Here is a 23,644-nt window from a genome sequence, read left to right as displayed (position 1 = left end):
GAATAGGGACTCATCTCAAATTGACTCTATAAAGTGTGTTCTCCTGTCCAATGGGGACGGCTGTGTGAGGGAACTTTCTGAGTCGCATTAAGGGTGTCAAGTACAATTTTGCCTTTCTAGTGGGAAGGTGGTATTTCTCTTGCAATTCTGTAGCACAAAATTTCCTCATCTCGCATTGAGCGGATTATTTTGTGGTGTTTTTTAAGTTGCGGCGGGAAGCTGAACGTAATTCTCGAGTTGCGACCCAGACCACAGGAACTTGCTCGGTTTACTTCAGGGAAGTCAGGTCCCCTTTTGTGTTGGAAAAGGAAATTACGGTTTACTCTCGAGCCGTTAAATGGGAATAGGGGCTCATCTCGAATTGAGTCCATAAAGTGTGTCCTCCTTTCCAATGGGGACAACCTTGTGATGGAACTTTCTGAGTCGCATCAAGGGTGTCAAGTACCCTTTTGCCTTTCAAGAGGGAATGTGGTATTTCTCCTGAGATTCTGCAGCGCAAAATTTCCTCATCTGGCATTGAGGGGATAATTTTGTGGTGTTTCTCGAGTTTCGGCGGGAAACTGAGGGTACTTCTCGAGTTGTGACGGGGACCTCAGGAACCCGCTCGCGATGGTTCAGGGAAGTCAGTTCCCCTTTTGTGTTGGAAAGGGAAATTTCGGTTTACTCTCGAGCCCATGAATGGGAATAGGGGCTTCCCGAATTGAGTCCATAAAGTGTGTTCTTCTCTCCAATTCGGACTGATGTTAGTGAAATTTTTGAATCGCATAAAGGGTGTCAAGTACCCTTTTGCCTATCAAGAGGGAATGTGGTATTTCTCTTGAGATTCTGTAGCGCAAAATTTCCACATCTCGCATTGAGGGGATAATTTTGTGGTGTTTTTCGAGTTGCGACGGGAAGCTGGGGGTTCTTCTCAAGTTGTGACGGGGACCTCAAATATTCGCTCGGGTTGCTTCAGGGAAGTCAGGTCCAGTTTTTTGTTGGAAGGGGAACTTCCCATTTACTCTCGAGCCATTAAATTGGAATATGGGGTCATCTCGAGTTGAGTCCATAAAGTGTGCTGTCCTCTCCAATGGGGACGGTTGTGTGAGGGCACTTTCTGAGTCACATAAATGTTGTCCAGTACCCTTTTGCCTTTCAAGAGGGAATGTGGTATTTCTCCTGAGATTCTGCAGCGCAAAATTTCCTCATCTCGCATTGAGGGGATAATTTTGTGGTGTTTCTCGAGTTGCGGCGGGAAGCTGGGGGTTCTTCTCGAGTTGCAACGATGACCTAGGGAACTTGCTCGGGTTGCTTCAGGGAAGTCAGGTCCCCTTTGTTTTGGAAGTGTAATTTGCGGGTTACTCTCGAGCCGTTAAATGGGAATAGGGGCTCATCTTGAACTGAGTCGATAAAGTGTTCTATCCTCTCCAATGCGGAGTGATGTTAGTGAAATTTCCGTGTCGCATAAAGGGTGTCAAGTATCCTTTTGCCTTTCAAGAGGGAATGTGGTATTTCTCTTGAGATTCTGCAGCGCAAAATTTCTTCATCTCGCATTGAGGGGATAATTTTGTGGTGTTTCACGAGTTGTGGCGGGAAGCTGGGCGTAATTCTCGATTTGCGACCCAGACCTCAGGAACTCACTCGGGTTTATTCAGGGAAGTCCGTTCCCCATTGTGTTGGAAAAGGAAATTACGGTTTACTCTCGAGCCGTTAAATGGGAATAGGGTCTCATCTCGAATTGAGTCCATAAAGTGTGTCCTCCTCTCCAATGGGGACAACTGTGTGATGGAACTTTCTGAGTCTCATCAAGGGTGTCAAGTACCCTTTTGCCTTTCAAGAGGGAATGTGGTATTTCTCCTGAGATTCTGCAGCGCAAATTTTCCTCATCTCGCATTGAGGAGATAATTTGTGGTGTTTCTCAAGTTGCGGCGGGAAGCTTGGGGTACTTTTCGAGTTGCGATGGGGACCTCAGGAACTCGCTCGTGTGGCTTCAGGGAAGTCAGGTCCCATTTTATGTTGGAAGGGGAACATCCGGTTTACTATCAAGACGTTAAATGGGAATAGGGGCTCATCTCGAATTGAATCCATAAAGTGTGTTCTCCTCTCCAATGGGGACTGCTGTATGAGGGAACTTTCTGAGTCGCATAAAGGGTGTCAAGTATCCTTTTGCCTTTCAATAAGGAAGGTGGTATTTCTCTTGATATTCTGCAGCGCAAAATTTCCTCATCTCGCATTGAGCGGATTACTTTGTGGTGTTTCTCAAGTTGCGGCGGGAATCTGGAGGTACATCTCGAGTTGCGACGGGAACCTCAGGAACTCGCTCGGGTTGCTTCAGGGATGTCAGGTCCCCTTTGGTGTTGGAAGGGGAACTTCCGGTTTACTCTTGGGCAGTTAAATGGGAATATGCGCTCATCTAGAATTGACTCCATAAAGTGTATTCACCTCTCCAATGGGGACGGCTGTGTGAGGGAACTTTCTGAGTCGCATAAATGTTGTCAAATAACCTTTTGCCTTTCAAGAGAGAATGTGGTATTTCTCTTGAGATTCTGCAGCGCAAAATTTCCTCATCTCTCATTGAGTGGTTAATTTTGTGGTGTTTCTCTAGTTGTGGCGGGAAGCTGGGGGTACTTCTCGAGTTGTGACGGGGACCTCAGGAACTCGCTCGGGTTGCTTCAGGAAAGTCAGGTCCCCTTTGGTGTTGGAAGGGGTACTTCCGGTTTACTCTCGAGCCGTTAAATGGGAATAGGAACTCATCTCGAATTCAGTCCATAAAGTGTGTTCTCCTCTCCAATGTGGACATATTTTAGTGAAATTTCTGAGTCGCGTAAAGAATGTCAAGAACCCTTTTGCTTTCCAAGAGGGAATGTGGTATTTCTCCTGAGATTCTGCAGCACAAAATTTCATCATCTCGCATTGAGGGGATCATTTTGTGGTGTATCTTGAATTGCGGCGGAAAGCTAGGGGTACTTCTTGAGTTGCGACAGGGACCTCAGGAACTCGCTCTGGTTGCTTCAGGGAAGTCAGGTCTCATTTTGTGTTGGCAAGGGAATTTCCGATTTACTCTCGAGCAGTTAAATGGGAATAGGGGCTCATCTCGTATTGACTCCATAAAGTGTGTTCTCCTATCCAATGATGACGGCTGTGTGAGGGAACTTTCTGAGTCGCATAAAGGGTGTCAAGTACCATTTTGCCTTTCAAGAGGGAAGGTGGTATTTCTCTTGAGATTCTGTAGCCCAAAATTTCCTCAACTCGCATTGAGGGGATAATTTTGTTGTGTTTCTGGAGTTGCGGCGGGAAGCTGGGTGTACTTCTCGAGTTGCGATAGGGACCTCAGTACCTCGCTCGGGCTGCTTCAGGGAAGTCAGTTCCCCTTTGATGTTGCAAGGGGAACTTCCGGTTTACTCTCGAGCCTTTAAATGGGAATAGGGGCTCATCTTGAATTGAGTCCATAAAGTGTGTTCTCCTGTCCAAAGGGAACGGCTGTGTGAGGGAAATTTCTGAGTCACATCAAGGGTGTTAAGTACCCTTTTGCCTTTCAAGAGGGAATGTCCTATTTCTCTTGAGATTCTGTAGCACAAAATTTCCTCATCTCGCATTGAGGGGATAATTTTGTTGTGTTTGTGGAGTTGCGGCGGGAAGATGGGGGTACTTCTCGTGTTGCGACGGGGACCTCAGGAATTCACTCGTGTTGCTTCAGGGAAGTCAGGTCCCATTTTGTGTTGGAAGGGGAACTTGCGGTATACTCTTGAGCTGTTAAATGTAAATAGGTGCTCATCTTGAATTGAATCCATAAAGTGTGTTCTCCTCTGCAATGGGGACGGCTGTGTGAGGGAACTTTCTGAGTCGCATAAAGGGTGTCAAGTACGCTTTTGCCTTTCAAGAGGGAAGGTGGTATTTCTCTTGCGATTCTACAGTGCAAAATTTCCTCATCTCGCATTGAGGGTATAATTTTGTGGTGTTTCTCGAGTTGCGGCGGGAAGCTGGGGGTACTTCTCGAGTTGTGACGGGGACCTCAGGAACTCGCTCGGGTTGCTTCAGGGAAGTCAGGTCCCCTTTCGTGTTGGAAGGGGAACTTCCCTTTTACACTGGAGCCCTTAAATGTGAACAGATCTTTCTCAGTGGCATAAATTGTGTCAAGTACTCTTTTGCCTTTCAAGCGGGAATATGGGATTTCTCTTGAGATTCTGTAGCGCAAAATTCCCTCATCTCGCTTTGAGGGGATAATTGTGTGGTGTTTTTCGAGTTGGGTGGAAAGCAGACGTTGCATCTCGAGTTGCAATGGAGACCTCAGGAACTCGCTCGGGTTGCTTCAGGAGAGTCAAGTCACCTTTGGTATTGGAAAGGGAAATTCCGGATTACTGTCGAGCCCTTAAATGGGAATATTGTCTCTTCTCGATTTGAGTCCATAAAATGTGTTCTCCTCTCCAATGAGGATGGATGTCAGGGACCATTCTGAGTCTCCTAAAGGGAGTCAAGTACCTTTTTGCCTTTCAAGTTGGAATGTGGGATTTCTCTTGAGATTCTGCATCTCAAAATTTCCTCATCTCGCACTGAGGGGATAATTTTTGGTGTTTCTCGTGCAGCGACGGGAAGCAGGGGGTACTTCTCGAGTTGAAATGGGGACCTCAGGAACTCGCTCGGGTTGCCTCAGGGAAGTCAAGTCACCTTTTATGTTGGAAGGGGAACCTCCGATTACTCTCGAGCCTTTAAATGGGAATATTGCCTCTTCTCGATTTGAGTCCATGAAGTGTGTTCTCGTCTCCACTGAGGACGGATGTTAGGGTCCATTCTGACACGCATAGAATGTGTCAAGTCCCCTTTTTCCTTTCAAGCGGGAATGTGGTATTTCTCTTGAGATTCTGCAGCGCAAAATTTCCTCATCTCGCCTTGAGGAGATAATTTTGTGGTGTTTCTCGCGTTGCGGCAGAGAGCTGGGGGTACTTCTCGAGTTACGATGGCGAACTCATCACTCAGGAACTCATTCGGGTTGCTTCAGGGAAGTCAGGTCCCCTTTTGTGTTGGAGGGGAACTTCCGGTTTACTCTCGAGCCATTAAATGGAAATAGGGCCTCATCTCGAATTGTGTCCATAAACTGTGTTTTCCTATCCAATGGGGACTGATGTTAGTGAAATTTCTGAGTCGCATAAAGGGTTTCAATACACTTTTGCCTTTCAAGAGGAAATATGACACTTCTCTTGAGATTCTGTAGCGCAAAATTTCCTCATCTCGCATTGACGGGATAATTTTGTGGTGTTTCTCGAGTAGCGGTGGAAGTTGGGGAAACTTCTTTAGTTGCGACGGGGACCTCAGGAACTCGTTCTGGTTCTTTCAGGGAAGGCAGGTCCCCTTTTGTGTTGGAAATAGAACTTCAAGTTTACTTTCGAGCTGTTAAAGGGGAATAGGGCCTCACCTCGAATTGAGTCCATAAAGTGTGTTCTCCTTTCCAATCGATATGGCTGTGTGATGGAACTATCTGAGTCGCATAAACTGTGTCAAGTACACTTTGGCCTTTCAAGAGTGAATGTGGGATTACTCTTGAAATTATGCAGCAAAAATTTTCTCATCTCGCATTGAGGGGATAATTTTGTGGTGTTTCTCGAATTGTGTCGGGAAGCTGGGGGTAATTCTCAAGTTGCAACAGAGACCTCAGGAACTCGCTCGGGTTGCTTCATGGAGGTCAGGTTCCCTTTTGTGTTGGAAGGGGAACTTCCGGTTTACTTTCCAGTCTTTAAATAGGAATAGGGCCTCATCTCGAATTGAGTCATTAAAGTGTGTTCTCATCTCCAATTGCGATTGCTGTGTGAGGGAACATTCTGAGTCTCAAAAAGGGTGTCAAGTACCCTGTTGCCTTTTAGGAGGGAATGTGGTATTTCTCTTGAGATTCTGCAGCACAAAATTTGGTCATCTCGCATTGAGGGGATAATTTGGTGGTGTTTCTCGAGTTGCGGCGGGAAGCTGCGGGTACTTCTTGAGTTTCTACGGGGACCTCAGGAAATCGATCGGGTTGCCTCAGGGAAGTCAGGTCCCCTTTGGTGTTGGAAGGGGAACTTCTGGGTTCCTCTCGAGCCCTTAAATGTGAACAGGGGCTCATCTCGAATTGAGTCCATAAAGTGTGTTCTCCTCTCCAAGTGGACGGCTGTGTGAGGGAACTTTCTGAGTCGAATAAAGGGTGTCAAGTACCTTTTTGCCTTTCAAGAGGGAATGTGGTATTTCTCTTGAGATTCTGCATCTCAAAATTTCCTCATCTCGCTTTGAGGGGATAATTTTGTGGTGTTTCTCGAGTTGCGACGGGAAGCAAGGGGTACTTCTTGAGTTGTAACGGGGAACTCAGGAACTCGCTCGGGTTGCCTCAGGGAAGTCAAGTCACGTTTTTTGTTGGAAGGGGAACCTCCGATTACTCTCGAGCCTTTAAATGGGAATATTGCCTCTTCTCGATTTGAGTCCATAAAGTGTGTTCTCGTCTCCACTGAGGACGGATGTTAGGGTCTATTCGGACTCGCATAGAATGTGTCAAGTCCCCTTTTTCCTTTCAAGCGGCAATGTGGTATTTATCTTGAGATTCTGCAGCGCAAAGTTTCCTCATCTCGCATTGAGGGGATAATTTTGTGGTGTTTCTCGACTTGCGGCAGAAAGCTGGGGGTACTTCTCAAGTTACGATGGGGAACTCAGGAACTCATTCAGGTTGCTTCAGGAAAGTCAGGTCCCCTTTTGTGTTGGAGGGGACCTTCCGGTTTACTCTTGAGCCGTTAAATGGAAATAGGGCCTCATCTCGAATTGTGTCCATAAAGTGTGTTCTCCTGTCCAATGGGGACTGATTTTAGTGAAATTTCTGAGACGCATAAAGGGTTTCAAGTACACTTTTGCCTTTCAAGAGGAAATGTGACACTTCGCTTTAGATTCTGTAGTACAAAATTTCCTCATCACGCATTGAGGAGATAATTTTCTGTTGTTTCTTGAGTAGTGGTGGAAGTTGGGGAAACTTCATTAGTTACGACGGAAACCTCAGGAACTCATTCTGGTTGTTTCAGGTAAGTCAGGTCCCCTTTTGTGTTGGAAGTAGAACTTCAAGTTTACTTTCGATCTGTTAAATGGGAATACGGCCTCACCTCGAATTGAGTCCATAAAGTGTCTTCTCCTCTCCAATGGATATGGCTGTGTGATGGAACTATCTGAGTTGCATAAACTGTGTCAAGTACACATTTGCCTTTCAAGAGGGAATGTGGGACTACCCTTGAGATTCTGCAGCAAAAAATTTCCTCATCTCGCTTTGAGGTGATAATTTTGTGGTGTTTCTCTAATTGCAGGGGGAACGTGGCGGTACTTCTCCAGGTGCGACACGAATCTCAGCTACTCACTCGAGTTACTTCAGGGAAGTCAGGTCCCCTTTTGTGCTTGAAGGGATATTTCCGGATTACTCTCTAGCCCTTTAATTGGAATAGGGCATCTTCACGTGTTGAATCCATAAAGTGTGTTCTCCTCTCCAATGGGGACAGTTGTTAGGGAAATTTTTGAGTAGCATAAAGTGTGTCAAGTACCCTTTTGCCATTCAAGCAGAAATGTGGGATTTCTCTTGAGATTCTGCAGCGCAAAATTACCTCATCTCGCATTGAGGCGATAATTTTGTCGTGTTTCTTTAGTTGCGACGGAAAGCCGGGGGTACTTCTGGATTTTTGAAGGGAACGTCAGGAAGTCGCTAGGGTTGCTTCAGGGAATTCAACTCCCCTTTTGTGTTGAAAGGGGAACTTCGGGGTTAATCTCGAGCCGTTAAATGGGAATATTGCCTCTTCATGATTTGAGTCCATAAAGTGTGTTCTCTTCTCCACTGAGGACGGATGTTAGGGAACATTCTGATTTGCATAAAGGGAGTCAAGTACCCTTTTGCCTTTCAAGGGGGAATGTGGGATTTCTCTTGAAATTCTGCAGGTCAAAATTTCCTCATCTCGCATTGAGGGTATAATTTTGTGGTATTTCTCGAATTGCGGCGGGAAGCTGAGGGTACTACTGGAGTTGCGAGGGGGACCTCAGGAATTCACTCGTGTTGCTTCAGAGAATTCAGGTCCCCTTTTATGCTGGAAGGGTAACATCCGGGTTACTCTCTATCCCTTTAATTGGAATAGGGCGTCTTCACGTGTTGAATCTATAAAGTGTGTTCTCCTCTCCAATGGGGACGGATATTAGGGAAATTTCTGAGTGGCATAAAGTGTGTCAAATACCCTTTTGCCTTTCAAGCGGGAATGTGAGAATACTCTTGAGATCCTGCAGCGCAAAATTTCCTCATCTCGAATTGAGGGCATAATTTTGTGGTATTTCTCTAAAATAGTGGTGGGAAGCTGGGGGTACTACTGGAGTTGCGACGGGGACCTCAGGAAATCACTTGAGTTATTTAAGAGATTTCTGGTCTCCTTTTGTGCTGGAAGGGGAACTTCTAGATTACGCTCTAGCTCTTTTATTGGAATAGGGCCTCTTCTGGTGTTGAATCCATAAAGTGTGCTCTCCTCTCAAATAGGGGCGGATGTTAGGGAACTTTGTGATTGGCATAAAGTGTGTTAAGTATCCTTTTGCCTTTCAAGCGGGAATGTGGGATTTCTCTGGAGATTCTGCTTCGCTAAATTACCTCATCTCGCATTGAGGGAATAATTTTGTGGTGTTTCTCGAATTGTTGCGGGAAGCTGTGGGTACTTCTCGAGTTGTGACGCGGACCTCAGGAACTCACTCGAGTTACTTCAGGGATATCAGGTCCCCTTTTGTGCTAGAAGGGGAACTTCTGGGTTACTCTCGAGCCCTTAATAGGGAATATTGCCTCCTCTCGATTTCAGTGCATAAATTGTGTTCTCCTCTCCTTGAGGACGGGTGTTAGGGAACATTCTGAGTCGACTAAAGGGAATCAAGTACCCTTTTACTTTTCAAACTGGAATGTGGGATTTCTCTTGAGATTCTGAAGCACAAAATTTACTCATCTTGCTTTGAGGGGAAAATTTTGTGGTGTTTCTCGAATTGCGGCGGGAAGCTGGGGGTACTTCTCGAGTTGCGACGCGGACCTTAGCGACTCACTCGGTTTACTTCAGGGAAGTCAGGTCCTCTTTTGTGCTGGAAGGGGAACTTCCGGATTACTCTCTAGCCCTTTAATTGGAATAGGGCGTCTTCACGTGTTGAATCCATAAAGTGTGTTGTCCTCTCCAATTGGGACGGATGTGAGGGAACTTTCTGAGTGAAATAAAGTGTGTCAAGTCCTCTTTTGCCTTTCAAGCGGGAATATGGGATTTCTCTTGTGTTTGTGTAGCACAAAATTACCTCATCTCGCCTTGAGGGGATAATTTTGTTGTTTTTCTTTAGTTGCGGCGGGAAGCCGGGGGTATTTCTGGATATGGGAAGGGAACGTCAGGAACTCGCTAGGTTGCTTCAGGGAAGTCAAGTCCCCTTTTGTGTTTTAAGGGGAACTTCCGGGTTACTCTCGAGCCGTTAAATTGGAAAATTGCCTGCTCTCGATTTGAGTCCATAAATTGTGTTCCCCTCTCCACTGAGGACAGATGTTAGGGAACATTCTGAGTCGCATAAATGGAGTAAAGTATCCTTTTTCCTTTCAAGCGGGAATGTGGGATTTCTCTTGAGAATCTGCAGCGCAAATTTTCCTCATCTCGCATTGAGGGGATAAATTTGTGGTGCTTCCCGAATTGCGGCGGGAAGCTGGGGATAATTCTCCAGTTGCGACGTGGACCTCAGGAAATCACTCGAGTTACTTCAGGGAAGTCAGGTCTCCTTTTGTTCTGGAAGGGGAACTTCCGCGATACTCTCTAGCCCTTTAATTGGAATAAGGCCTGTTCACGTGTTGAATCCATAGAGTGTGTTCTCCTCGCCAATGAGGATGGATGTTAGGGAACTTTGTGAGTGGCATTAAGTGTGTCAAGTACCCTTTTGCCTTTCAAGCGGTAATGTGGGATTTCTCTTCAGATCCTGGAGCACAAAATTACCTCATCTCGCATAGAGGGGATAATTTTGTGGTGTTTCTCGTGTTGCGGCAAGAAGCAGTGGGTACTTTTTCGATTTGCAAAGGGAACCTCAGGAACTCGCTCCAATTGTTTCAGGGAAGTCAAGTCCCCTTTTGTGTTGGAAGGGGAACTTCCGGGTTATTCTCAAGCCGTTAAATGGGAGTATTGCCTCTTCTCGATTTGAGTCCATAAAGTTTGTTCTCCACTCCACTGAGGACGGATGTTAGGGAACATTCTGTGTCAACTAATGGGAGTCAAGTACCCTTTTACTTTTCAAGCGAGAATGTGAGATTTCTCTTGAGATTCTGCAGCACAAAATTTCCTCATCCTTCTTTGAGGGGAAAATTTTGTGGTGTTTCTCGAATTGCGCCAGGAAGCTGGGGATACTTCTAAGTTGCGACGCGGACCTCAGCGACTCACTCGAGTTACTTCAAGGAAGTCAGATCCCCTTTTTTGCTGGAATGGGAACTTCCGGATTACTCTCCAGCCCTTTACTTGGAATAGGGCATCTACACGTGTTGAAGCCATAAAGTGTGTTCTCCTCTCCAATGGGGAGGGATGTTAGGGAACTTTTTGAGTGAAATAATGTGTGTCAAGTACTCTTTTGCCTTTTAAGCTGGAATGTGGGATTTCTCTTGAGATTGTGCAGCACAAAATTACCTCATCTTGCCTTGAGGGGATAAATTTGTAGTGTTACTTTAGTTGCGGCGGGAATCCGGGGTACTTCTCGATATGGGAAGGGAACGTCAGGAACTCACTAGGTTGCCTCAGGGAAGTCAAGTCCCCTTTTGTGTTGGAAGGGGAACTTCCGGGTTACTCTCGAGCCGTTAAATTGGGAAATCGACTCTTCTCGATTTGAGTCCATAAATTGTGTTCCCCTCTCCACTGAGGACGTATATTAGGGAACATTCTGAGTAGCATAAATTAATTCAAGTACCCTTTTTCCTTTCAAGCGTGAATGTGGGATTTCTCCTGAGATTCTGCAGCTCTAAATTTCCTCATCTCACATTGAGGGGATAATTTTGTGAGTGTTTCTCGAATTGCAGAGGGAAGCTCGGGGTACTACTGGAGTGAGCTGAGGAACTCAGGTACTCACTCGTGTTGCTTCAGGAAGTCAGGTCCCCTTTTGGGCTAGAGGGGAAACTTCTGGATTACTCTCTAGCCCTTAATAGGGAATATTGCCCCCTCTCGATTTCAGTGCATGAATTGTGTTCTCTTCTCCTTGAGGACTGATGTCAGGGAACATTCTGAGTCGCCTAAAGGGAGCCAAGTACCCTTTTACTTTTCAAGCGGTAATGTCGGATTTCTCTTGAGATTCTGCAGCACAAAATTTCCTCATCTCTCTTTGAGGGGATAATTTTGTGATGTTTCTCGAATTGCGGCGGGAAGCTGGGGGTACTTCTCGAGTTGTGACACTGAGCACAGCAAATCATTCGAGTTACTTCAGGAAAGTTAGGTCCCCTTTTGTGCTAGAAGGGGAATTTCTGGATTACTCTCGAGCCCTTAATAGGGAATATTGCCTCCTCTCGATTTCAGTGCATAAATTGTGTTCTCCTCTCCTTGAAGAGGGATGTTAGGGAACATTCTGAGTCGCCTAAAGGGAGTTAAGTACCCTTTTACTTTTCAAGCGGTAATGTCTGATTTCTCTTGAGATTCTGCAGCACAAAATTTCCTCGTCTCGCTTTGAGGGGATATTTTTGTGGTGTTTCTCGAATTGCGGCGGGAAGCTGGGGGTATTTCTCCAGTTGCCATGGGGACCTCAGCGACTCACTCGAATTGTTCAGGGAAGTCAGGTCCCCTTTTGTGCTGGAAGGGGAACTTCCGGATTACTATCTAGCCCTTTAATTGGAATAGGGCGTCTTCACGTGTTGAATCCATAAAGTGCGTTCTCCTCTCCAATGGGAACGGATGTTAGGGAACTTTCTGAGTGAAATCAAGTGTGTCAAGGACACTTTTGCATTTCAAGCGGAAATGTGGGATTTCTCTTGAGATTCTGCAGCGCAAAATTACCTCATCTCGCATTGAGGTGATTATTTTGTCGTGTTTCATTAGTTGCGACGGGAAGCCGCGGGCACTTCTGGATTTGCGAAGGGAATGTCAGGAAGTCGCTAGGGTTGCTTCAGGGAATTCAAGTCCCCTTTTGTGTTGGAAAGGGGACTTCTGGGTTACTCTCGAGGTGTTAAATGGGAATATTGCCTCTTCACGATTTGAGTCCATAAAGTGTGTTCCCCTCTCCACTGAGGACGGATGTTAGGGAACATTCTGAGAGTTATAAAGGGAGTCAAGTACCATTTTTCCTTTCAAGCGGGAATGTGGATTTCTCTTGAGATTCTGCATTGCAAAATTTCCTCATTTCCCATTGAGGGGATAATATTGTGGTGTTTCTCGAATTGCGGCGGGAAATTGGGGGTATTCACGACGTGCATTGGAGACCTCAGAAACTCAGTCCTGTTACTTCAGGGAAGTCAAGTTCCCTTTTGTGCTGGAAAGGGAACGTTCCTAATGCTTTTGAGCCCTTTATAGGGAATAGGGCCTCTTCTCGATTTGAGTCCATAAAGTGTGTTCTCCTGTCCACTGAGGACGGATTTTAGGGAACATTCTGAATAGCACAAAGTGTGTCAAGTACGCTTTTGCCTTTCAAGCCGGAATGTGTGTTTTCACTTCAGCTTCTGCATCGCAAAATTACCTCATCTCGCATTGAGGGGACAATTTGTGATGATTCTGGAGTTTTATTGGGAAGCAGGGGGTACTTCTCGAGTTGCGACGGGGATCACAGTTACTCGCTCGATTTGCTTCAGGGAAGTCAAATTCCCTTTTCTGTTGGACAGAGAACTTTCGGATTCCTCTCGAGCCGTTAAATGGAAATATTTCCTCTCCTGATTTGAGTCCATAAAGTGTGTTCCCCTCTCCACTGAGGTCGGATATTAGGGAATAGTTTGAGTCGCATAAAGGGAATCAAGTACCCTTTTGCCTTTTAAGCGTGAATGTGGGATTTCTCTTGAGAATCTGCAGCGCAAAATTACCTCATCTCTCATTGAGGGGATAATTTTGTCGTGTTTCTTTAGTTGCGAGGAGAAGCCGGGGGTACTTCTGGATTTGCGAAGGGAACGTCAGGAAGTCGCTAGGGTTGCTTCAGGGAATTTAAGTCCCCTTTTGTGTTAGAAGGGGAACTTCCGGGTTACTCTCGACTCCTTAAATGGGAATATTGCCTTTTCACGATTTGAGTCCATAAAGTGTGTTCTCCTCTCCACTGAGGACGGATGTTAGGGAACATTCTGAGTCGCATAAATGGAGTCAAGTACCCTTTTGCCTTTCAAGTGGGAATGTGGGATTTCTCTTGAGATCCTTCAGGGCAAAATTTCATCATCTCGAATTGAGGGCATAATTTTGTGGTATTTATCTAATAGTGGTGGGAGCTGGGGGTACTATTGGAGTTGCGACGGAGACCTCAAGAAATTACTTGAGTTATTTCAGAGAAGTCTGGTCGCCTTTTGTGCTGGAAGGGGAACTTCTAGATTTTTCTCTAGCCCTTTAATTGGAATAGGGCCTCTTCTGGTGTTGAATCCATAAAGTGTGTTCTCCTCTCCAATGGGGGCGGATGTTAGGGAACTTTGTGAGTGGCATAAAGTGTGTCAAGTACCCTTTTGCCTTTCAAGAGGGAATGTGGGATTCCTCTAGATTCTGCTTCGCAAAATTACCTCATCTCGCATTGAGGGGATAATTTTGTTTTGTTTTTTAGTTGAGGCGGGAAGCCATGGGTACTTCTGGATATGGGAAGGGAACGTCAGGAACTAGCTAGGGTTGCTTCAAAAAAGTCAAGTTCCATTTTTTCTTAGAAGGGGAACTTCCGGTTTATTCTCCAGCCGTTAAATTGGAATATTCCCTCTTCTCAATTTGAGTCCATAAAGTGTGTTCTCCTCTCCACTGAGGACGGTTGTTAGGGAACATTCTGATTCGCATACAAGGAGTCAAGTACCCTTTTACTTTTCAAGCGTGAATGTGGGATTTCTCTTGAGATTCTGCAGGGGAAAATTACCTCATCTCGTATTGAGGGATAATTTTGTTTTGTTTCTCGAATTGCGGCGGGAAGCAGTGGGTACTACTGGAGTTGCGAGGAGGACCTCAGGAACTCACTCGTGTTGCTTCAGGGAATTCAGGTCCCCTTTTGTGCTGGAAGGAAAACTTCCGGATTACTCTCTAGCCCTTTAATTGGAATAGGGCCTCTTCTCGTGTTGAATCCAAAAAGTGTGTTCTCCTCCTCAATGGGGATGGATGTTAGGGAAATTTGTGATTGGCTTAAACTGTGTCTAGTACCCTTTAGCCTTTCAAGCAGGGATGTGGGATTTCTCTTGAGATTCTGCAGCGGAAAATATCTCATCTCGCATTGAGGGGATAATTTTGTGGTGTTTCTCCAGTTGCAGCTGGAAGCAGGGAGTAATTCTCGAGTTGTGACAGGGACCTCAGGCACTCGCTCGGGTTGCTTCAAAAAAGTCAATCCCCTTTTCTGTTGGAAGGGGAACATCGGGATTACTCTCGAGCCGTTAAATGAGAATATTGCCTCTTCTCGATTTCAGTGCATAAAGTGTGTTCTCCTCTCCTTGAGGACGTATGTTAGGGAACATTCTCAGTCGTCGAAAGGGAGTCAAGTACCCTTTTCCTTTTCAAGCAGGAATGTCGGATTTCTCTTGAGATTCTGCAGCGCAAAATTTCCTCATCCTGCATTGAGGGGATAAATCTGTGGTGTTCCTCAAATTGCGGCGGGGAGCTGGGGATATTTCTCAGGTTGCGACGCGGACCTCAGGAACTCATTTGAGTTACTTCAGGGAAGTCAGGTCCCCTTTTGTGCTGGAAGGGGAACTTCCGCGTTACTCTCTAGCCCTTTAATTGGAATAGGGCATCTTCACGTGTTGAATCCATAAAGTGTGTTCTCCTCTCCAATGAGGACGGATGTTAGGGAACATTCTCAGTCGCATAAAGGGTATCAAGTACCCTTTTTCCTTTCTAGCGGGAATGTGGGATTTCCTTGAGATTCTGCAGCACAAAATTTCCTCATCTCGCAATGACGGGATAATATTGTGGTGTTTCTTTATTTGCATTGGGAAGCCGGGGGTACTTCTGTATTTGCGAAGAGAACGTTAGGAAGTAGCTAGGGTTGCTTCAGGGAATTCAAGTCCACTTTTGTGTTGGAAGGGGAACTTCCGGGTTACTCTCGAGCCCTTAAATGGGAATATTGACTCTTCACGATTTGAGTCCATAAAGTGTGTTCTCCTCTACACTGAGGACGGATGTTAGGGAATATTCTGAGTCGCCTAAAGGGACTCAAGTACCCTTTTGCCTTTCAAGCGGGAATGTGGGATTTCTCTTGAGATTCTGCAGCACAAAATTACCTCACCTTGCATTGAGGGGAGAATTTTCTGATGATTCTGGAGTTTTGGCAGGAAGCAGGGGTTACTTCTCGAGTTGCAACGGGGATCACAGGTACTTGCTCGATTTGTTTTAGGGAAGTCAAGTTCCCTTTTGTGTTGAAAGGAGAACTTTCGGATTACGCTTGAGCCGATAAATGGAAATATTGCCTCTCTTGATTTGAGTCCATAAAGTGTCTTCCCCTCTCCACTGAGGACGGATGATAGGGAACATTTTGAGTCGCATAAAGGGAGTCAAGTACCCTTTTGACTTTCAAGCGTGAATGTGGGATTTCTCTTGAGATTCTGCAGCGGAAAATTTCCTCATCTCGCTTTGAGGGGATAATTTTGTGGTATTTCTCGAATTGCGGCGGGAACCTTGGGGTATTACTGGAGTTGCGAGGGGGACCTCAGGAACTCACTGCTGTTGCTTCAGGGATGTCAGGTCCTCTTTTGTGCTGGAAGGGGAACTTCCGGATTACTCTCTAGCCCTTTTATTGGAATAGGGTCTCTTCTGGTGTTGAATCCATAAAGTGTGTTCTCCTCACCAATGTGGACGGAGGTTTGGGAACTTTCTGAGTGGCATAAAGTCTGTCAAGTACCCTTTTACATTGCAAGCGGGAATGTGGGATTTCTCTAGATATTCTGCAGCGCAAAATTACTGCATCTCATATTGAGGGGATAAATTTGTGGTGTTTCTCGAGTTGCGGCTGGAAGCAGAGGGTAATTCTCCAGTTGTGACAGGGACCTCAGGCACCTGCTCGGGTTGCTTCAGGGAAGTCAAGTCCCCTTTTTTGTTGGAAGGGGAACTTCCGGGTTACTCTCGATCCGTTAAATGGGAATATTGCCTTTTCTCGATTTGAGGCCATAAATTGTGTTCCCCTCTCCACTGAGGATGGATGTTAGGGAACATTCTGTGTCGCCTAAAGGGAGTCAAGTACCCTTTTACTTTTCAAGCGGGAAGGTGGGATTTCTCTTGAGATTCTGCAGCACAAAATTTCCTCATCTCGCTTTGAGGGGATAATTTTGTGGTGTTTCTTGAATTGCGGCGGGAAGCTTGGGGTACTTTTCGAGTTGTGACGTGGACCTCAGCGACTCACTCGAGTTACTTAAGGGTAGGCAGGGCCCCTTTTGTGCTGGAAGGGGAACTTCCGCGTTACTCTCTAGCTCTTTAATTGGAATAGAGCGTCTTCACGTGTTTAATCCATAAAGTGTGTTCTCCTCTTCAATGGGGACGGATGTTAAGGAAATTTCTGAGTGGCATAAAGTGTGTCAAGTACCCTTTTGCCTTTCAAGCGGGAATGTGGGATTTCTCTTGAGATTCTGCAGCGCAAAATTACCTCATCTCGCATTGAGGCGATAGTTTTGTCGTGTTTCTTTAGTTGCGACGGGAACGCGGGGGTACTTCTGGATTTGCGAAGGGAATGTCAGGAAGTCGCTAGGGTTGCTTCCGGGAATTCAAGTCCCCTTTTGTGTTGGAAGGTGAACTTTCGGGTTACTCTCCAGCCGTTAACTGGGAATATTGCCTCTTCACGATTTGAGTCCATAAAGTGTGTTCTCCTCTCCACTGGGGACGGATGTTAGGGAACATTCTGAGTCGCATAAAGGGAGTCCAGTACCCTTTTGCCTTTCAAGAGGGAATGTGGGATTTCTCTTGAGATACTGCATTGCAAAATTGCCTCATCTCGCATTGAGGGGATAATATTGTGGTGTTTCTCGAATTGCGGCGGGAAGTTTGGGGTGTTCTCGACGTGCAACGGAGACCTCAGGAACTCTCTCCAGTTACTTCAGGGAAGTCAGGTCCCCTTTTTTGCTGGAAAGGGAACGCCCGTATGACTTTTGAGCCCTTTAAAGGGAATAGGACCTCTTCTCGTTTTGAGTCCATAAAATGTGTTCTCCTGTCCAATGGGAACGGCTGTGAGAGGGAATATTCTGAGTCGCATGAATGGTGTCGAGTACCATTTTGCCTTTCAAGACGTAATGTGGTATTTCTCTTGAGATTCTGCAGCGCAAAATTTCCTCATCTGGCATTGAGGGGATAATTTTGTGGTGTTTCTCGAGTTGAGGCAGGAAGCTGGTGGTACTTCTCTAGTTGCGACGGGGACCTCAGGAACTTTCTCGGGTTGCTTCAGCGAAGTCATGAGCCCTTTGGTGTTGGAATGGGAACTTCCGGTTTACTCTGTAGCCGTTAAATGGGAATAGGGTCTCGTCTCGAATTGAGTCCATAAAGAGTGTTCTCCTCTCCAGTGGGAATGGCAGTGTGAGGGAACTTTCTGAGTCGCATAAAAGGTGTCAAGTACCCTTTTGACTTTCATTAGGGGATGTGGAATTTCTCTTGAGATTCTGAAGCGCCAAATTTCCTCATCTCGCATTGAGGTGATAATTATGTGGTGTTTCTCGAGTTACTGCAGGAAACAAGGGGTACTTCTCGAGTTGCGATGAGGACCTCTGGAACTCGCTCGGGTTGCCTCAGGGATGTCAGGTCCCATTTTGTGTTGGAAAGGGAAGTTCCGGTTTACTCTCTAGCCGTTAATAGGAATAGGGGCTCATTTCGAATTGAGTCCATAAAGTGTGTTCTCCTTTCCAATGGGGACTGATGTTATTGAAATTTCTGAGTCACATAAATGGTGTTCTTTACATTTTGCCTTTCAAGAGGGATTGTGGTATTTCTCCTGAGATTCTGCAGTGCAAAATATCATCATTTCGCATTGAGGGGAAAATTTTGTGGTGTTTCTCGAGTTTTGGCAAGAAGCAGGGGGTCCTTCTCGAGTTGCGACGGGGACCTCAGGAACTCGTTCAGGTTGCTTCAGGGAAGTCAGATCCCCTTTTGTGTTGGAAGGGGAATTCCTGTTTACTCTCGAGATGTTAAATGGGAATAGGGGCTCATCTGGAATTGAATCCATAAAGTGTGTTCTTCACTCCAATTGGAATGATGTTAGTGAAATTTCTCAGGTGCATAAAGTGTGTCAAGTACTCTTTTGCCTTTCAAGAGGGAATGTGGTATTTCTCCTGAGATTCAGAAGCTCAAAACTTCCTCATCTCGCATTGAGGGGATAATTTTGTGGTGTTTCTCGAGGTGTGGCGGGAAGCTGAGGGTACTTCTCGAGTTGCGACGGGTTCTTCAGGAACTCGCTCGGGTTGCTTCAGGGAACTTAGGTCCCCTTTTGTGTTGGAAGGGGAACTTCCAGTTTAGTCTCGAGCCGTTAAATGTGAATAGGGGCTCATCTCCAATTGAATCCATAAAGTGTGTTCTCTCCAATGGGGACTGATATTAGTGACATTTCTCAATCACCTGAAGGGTGTCAAGTACCATTTTTCCTTTCAAGAGTGAATGTGGTATTTCTCTTGAGATTCTACAGTGCAAAATTTCCTCACCTCGCAGTGAGGGGAAAATATTGTGGTGATTCTCGAGTTGCGGCGGGAAGCTAGGGTAACTGCTCGAGTTGCGACGGGCACCTCAGTAAATCGCTCGGGTTGCTTCAGGGAAGTCAGGTCCACTTTGAGGTTTGAAGGGGAACTTCCGGTTAACTCTCGAGCCATTAAATATGAATAGGGGCTCATCTCAAATTGAGTCCATAAAGTGTGTTCTCCTCTCCATTGTGGACTAATTTTAGTGTAATTTCTGAGTCGCATAAAGGGTGTCAAGTACCCTTTTTCCTTTCAAGAGGTAATGTAGTATTTCTCTTGAGATTCTGCAGCGCAAAATTTCCTCATCTCGCATTGAGGGGACAATTTTGTGGAGTTTCACGAGTTGCCGCGGGAAGCTGGGGGTACTTCTCGAGTTTCGACGGGGACCTCAGGAACTCGCTTTGTTTGCTTCAGGGAAGTTATTTCCCCTTTTGTGTTGGAACGGGAACTTCCGGTTTACTCTCGAGCCGTTAAATTAGAACAGGGGCTCATCTCGAATTGAGTCCAAAAAGTGTGTTCTCCTGTCCAATGGGAACGGCTGTGTGAGGGAAACTTCTGAGTCTCATAAAGGGTGTCAAGTACCCTTCTGCCTTTCAAGAGAGAATGTGGTATTTTTCTTGAGATTCTGCAGCGCAAAATTTCCTGACCTCGCATTGAGGGGATAATTTTGTGGTGTTTATCGAGATGCAGCAGGAAGCTGGTGGTACTTCTCGAGTTGCGACGGGGACCTCAGGAACTCTCTCGGGTTGCTTCAGGGAAGTCAGGTCCCCTTTGGTGCTGGAATGGGAACTTCCGGTTTAATCTATAGCCGTTAAATGGGAATAGGGTCTCATCTCGAATGGAGACCATAAAGGGTGTTCTCCTGCCCAATGGGGACGGCAGTGTGAGGGAACTGTCTGAGTCGCATAAATGGTGTCAAGTACCCTTTTGCCTTTCAAGAGGGAATGTGGTATTTCTCTTGAGATTCTGCCGCACAAAATTTCCTCATCTCACATTAAGGGGATAATTATGTGGTGTTTCTCGAGTTGCGGCAGGAAGCAGGGGGTACTTTTCGAGTTGCGATGGGGACTTCTGGAACTCGCTCGGTTTGCCTGAGGGATGTCAGGTCCCATTTTGTTTTGGAAGGGGAACTTCCGGTTTACTCTCGAGCCGTTAAATGGGAATAGGGGCTCATCTCGAATTGAGTCCGTAAAGTGTGTTCTCCTCTCCAATGGGGACTGATATTATTGAAATTATTGAGTCACATAAAAGGTGTCCTTTATCTTTTGCCTTTCAAGAGGGAATGAGGTATTTCTCCTGAGATTCTGCAGCGCAAAATATCCTCATCTCGCATTGAGGGGATAATTTTGTGGTTTTTCTCGAGTTTCGGCCAGAAGCTGGCGGTACTTCTCGAGTTGCAATGGGGACCTCAGGAACTTGCTTGGGTTGCTTCAGGGAAGTCAGGTCCCCTTTTGTGTTGGAAGGGGAACTTCCAGTTTACTCTCGAGCCATTAAATGGAAATAGGGGCTCATCTCGAATTGAGTCCATAAAGTGTGTTCTCCACTCCAACTGGAATGATGTTATTGATATTTCTCATTCGCATAAAGGGTTTCAAGTACCCTTTTGCCTTTCAAAAGGAAATGTGTTATTTCTCCTGAGATTCTGCAGCGCAAAATTACCTCATCTCGCATTGAGGGGATAATTTTGTGGTGTTTCTCGCATTGCGGTGGGAAGCTGGGAGTACTTTTCCAGTTGCGACTGGGACCTCAGGATCTCGCTCGAATTGCTTCAGGGAAGTCAGGTCCCCTTTTTTGTTGGAAGGGGAACTTCTGGTTAACTCTCGAGCCGTTAAATGGGAATAGGGGTCATCTCGAATTGAGTCCATAAAGTGTGTTCTCCTCTCCAACTGGAATGATGTTAGTGACATTTCTCAGTCGCAGAAAGTGTGTCAAGTACTCTTTTGCCTTTCAAGAGGGAATGTGGTATTTCTCCTGAGATTCAGAAGCTCAAAACTTCCTCATCTCGCATTGAGGGGATAATTTTGTGGTGTTTCTCGAGTTGCCGCGGGAAGCTGGGGGTACTTCTCGAGTTGCGATGGGTTCTTCAGGAACTCGCTCGGGTAGCTTCAGGGAACTTAGGTCCCCTTTTGTGTTGGAAGGGGAATTTCCAGTTTACTCTCGAGCCATTAAATGTGAATAGGGGTTCATCTCGAATTGAATCCATAAAGTGTGTTCTCTCCAACGGGGACTTATGTTAGTGAAATTTCTCAGTCACCTAAAGGGTGTCAAGTACAATTTTGCCTTTCTGGAGTGAATGTGGTATTTCTCTTGAGATTCTACAGTGCAAAATTTCCTCACCTCGCAGTGAGGGGAAAATTTTGTGGTGTTTCTCGAGTTGCGGCGGGAAGCTAGGGTAACTGCTCGAGTTGTGACGGGCACCTCAGGAAATCGCTCGGGTTGCTTCAGGGAATCAGGTCCCCTTTTTTTGTTGGAAGGGGAACTTCCGGTTTACTCTCAAGCCGTTAAATGGGAATAGGGGCTTATCTCGAATTGAGTCCATAAAGTGTGTTCCAATGGGGACTGATGTAGGTGAAATATATGAGTCGCATAAAGTGTGTCAAGTATCCTTTTGACTTTCAGAATTGAATGTGGTATTTCACTTGAGATTCTGCAGCGCAAAATTTCCTCATCTCCCATTGAGGGTGTAATTTTGTGGTGTTTCTCGAGTTGCCGCGGGAAGCTGCGGGTAATTCTCGAATTGTGACGTGGACCTCAGGAACTCGCTCGGTTAGCTTCAGGGGAAAATTTTTTGGTTTTTCTCGAGTTGCGGCGGGAAGCTAGGGTAAGTGCTTGAGTTGCGACTCAGGTCCCCTTTTGTGCTGGACGGGGAACTTCCTGATTACTCTCGAGCCCTTTAATGGGAATAGGGGCTCTTCTGGAGTTGAGTCCATAAATTGAGTACGCCTCTGAAATAGGGACGGATTTTAGGGAAATTCCTGAGGGGCATAAAGTATGCCAAGTTCCCTTTTGCCTTTCAAGCGGGAATGTGGGATTTCTCTTGAAATTCTGAAGCACAAACTTTCCTCATCTCGCATTGAGGGGATAATTTTGTGGTGTTTCTCGAATTGAGGCGGAAAGCTGGGGGTACTTCTGGAGTTGCGACGGGGACCTCAGGAACTCACTCCAGTTACTTCAGGGAAGTCAGGTCCCCTTTTGTTCTTGAAGGGGAATTTCCGGATTACTCTGGAGCCCTTTAAATGGAATAGGGCCTCTTTGCGAGTGGAGTCCATAAAGTGTGTTCTCCTCTCCAATGGAGAAGGATGTTAGGGAACTTTCTGAGTGATATAAGCGGAGTCAAGTACGCTTTTGCCTTTCAATTGGGAATGTGGGATTTCTCTTCAGATTATGCAGCGCAAAGTGTCCTCATCTTGCATTGAGGGGATAATTTTGTGGTGTTTCCCGAATTTCGGCGGGAAGCTGGGGGTACTTCTCGAGTTTCAACGGGGACCTCAGGAACTCACTGGAGTTACTTCAGGGAAGTCAGGTCCCCTTTTGTGCTGGACGGGGAACTTCCTGATTACTCTCGAGCCCTTTAATGCGAATAGGGGCTCTTCTGGAGTTGAGTCCATAAATTGAGTACACCTCTGCAATGGGGACGGATTTTAGGGAACTTTCTGAGGGGCATAAATTATGCCAAGTTCCCTTTTGCCTTTCCAGCGGGAATGTGGGATTTCCCTTGAGATTCTGCAGCACAAAATTACCTCATGTCGCATTGAGGGGATAATATTGTGTTGTTTCTCGAGCTGTGGTGGGAAGTAGGGAATACTTCTGGAGTTGAAACGGGAACCTATGGAACTCTCTCGGGTTGCTCCAGGGAAGTCAAGTTCCCTTTTGTGTTGGAAGGGGAACTTCTTGATTACTCTTGAGCCTTTAAATGGGAATATTGCCTCTTCTCGATTTGAGTGCATGAAGAGTGTTCTCCTCTCCACTGTGGAAGGATGTTAGGGAACATCCTGAGTCGCATAAAGGGAGTCAAGTACCCTTTTGCCTTTCAAGCAGGAATGTGGGCTTTCTCTTGAGATTCTGCAGCGAAAATTTTCTCATCTCGCATTGAGGGTATAATTTTGTGGTGTTACTCCAGTTGCGTAGGGAAGAGGGGTATTTCTTGAATTGCGGCGGGGACCTCAGGAACTCGCTCGGGTTGTTTCAGGGAAGTCAGGTCCCATTTTGTGTTGGAAGGGGAACTTCCGGATTAGTCTCGAGCCCTTTAAATGGAATAGGGCCTCTTCTGGAGTTGAGTCCATAAAGTGTGTATGCCTCTCCAATGCGGACGGATGTTAGGGAATTTCCTGAGGGTCATAAAGTGTGTCAAGTTCCCTTTTGCCTTTCAAGCAGGAAAGTGGGTTTTCTCTTGAGATTCTGCAGTGCATAATTTCCTCATCTCGCATTGAGGGGATAATTTTGTGGTGTTTCTCAAATTGCAGCGGGAAGCTGGGGGTACTACTCGAGTTGCGACGGGGACCTCAGGAACTCACTCGAGTTACTTCAGGGAAGTCAGTTCACCTTTTGTGCTGGAAGGGGAACTTCCGGATTACTCTCGAGCCCTTTAAATGGAATGGGGCCTCTTTTCCAGTTGAGTACAAAGTGTGTTCTCCTCTCCAATGGGGATGGATGTTAGGGACCTCTCTAAGTGGCATAAAGTAAGTCAAGTACCCTTTTTCCTTTCAAGTGGGAATGGGCGTTTTTTCTTGAGATTCGGCAGCGCAAAATTACCTCAGCTCTCATTGAGGGAGTAATTTTGTGGTGTTTCTTGAGTTGCAGTGCGAAGCAGGGTTTATATTTCGAGTTGCGACGGGGACCTCGGGAACTCACTTTGGTTTCTTCAGGGAA

Source organism: Moschus berezovskii, chromosome 18 (genome assembly GCF_049115385.1).
Source record: "Moschus berezovskii isolate FMDL1 chromosome 18, NW_MosBer_1.0, whole genome shotgun sequence".
Classification (NCBI taxonomy): domain Eukaryota; kingdom Metazoa; phylum Chordata; class Mammalia; order Artiodactyla; family Moschidae; genus Moschus; species Moschus berezovskii.
Note: the sequence above shows the minus strand (reverse complement) of the source record.